Here is a 1,014-nt window from a genome sequence, read left to right on the forward strand (position 1 = left end):
GAGAGAGAGAGAGAACAAAAATGTCTGTATTTATACAGTGAGGAGATGCTGGGTGAGAGGAAGCCCAGTCCCTAGGTTGGAAAGTTCAACACAGAGGGATGGAGTATGCCAGCTGTGCCCTGTAGTGGGTAGGGACTGAGGAATTCTGGGAGGACCTGCAGGCCAGGTCCACTTTGGTATGTTAAATATGCACCTCAGCAGCTTATCCTGAGCTTAGAGACTACTGGTTCCCTACTCCACCCCCACCAGAAGCCATCAACAGTGAAGAGCAACATGGTAGTATCCTTATCCCAACTGTTAAGAGTTCTCTTCAATAGGTTCCTGTCTAGACTCTTTTCTTTTGGTAGTGTGGGGGAGAGAGATTGTCACAGAAACCTTCAACATCTCCCATTCTCAACTGTGAGTCTGTAGTCATTCATATGACAGCAAATGAAGCTTCCTTGCTTTTTATAGTCGGCAGTAGCACAGATCACAGACTTCCACATGCTTTCTGGCTACAGCATGGGCCACAGCATAGCTGTCTGTAGTTTTACCTCTCTGCCCCGTGTATCTGGCTCTGTTCCGCTATCTTTCCTTCCAGTTTCTTGAGTCCCCCTTTTTGAAAGCATCTTCCCATGGACCTGCCCTTCTCTAGTTTTTCCAGAGACACTGTAGCCTCTGCAGACTCTTCTGCTGCAGTCACGTTGTCTTCCCTTGGAGCCTCCGTGGGTCTCCCATGCTCCTCTGAGCTTCTCTGAGGTGTGGGTGTTGGCTTTTGTCACGGCTGTGATGCTTCAGGTTTTCATCCTGGGTGGCAATGACTTGTTCCTGGTTCTGGTTCTGAAGCGCTGGCTCTCCCACTCATTCCGTTTAGTGTTGAGTGTGAGTATGTGACTTCAGAATTGATCATTTGGTATTGGATAATTTATTAGGGGTCTCATTTCTGGGAAAGACTAATTTTCTCCCTCTTAACAGTCATTAGTTGGTTTTAGTTCTTGGCCTTGGGATAGAGCCCATGATATTGGCCCCTTCTAG

The sequence above is a fragment of the Grammomys surdaster genome, unplaced genomic scaffold (assembly GCF_004785775.1).
Source record: "Grammomys surdaster isolate TR1022 unplaced genomic scaffold, NIH_TR_1.0 125953, whole genome shotgun sequence".
NCBI classification, from domain to species: Eukaryota; Metazoa; Chordata; class Mammalia; order Rodentia; family Muridae; genus Grammomys; species Grammomys surdaster.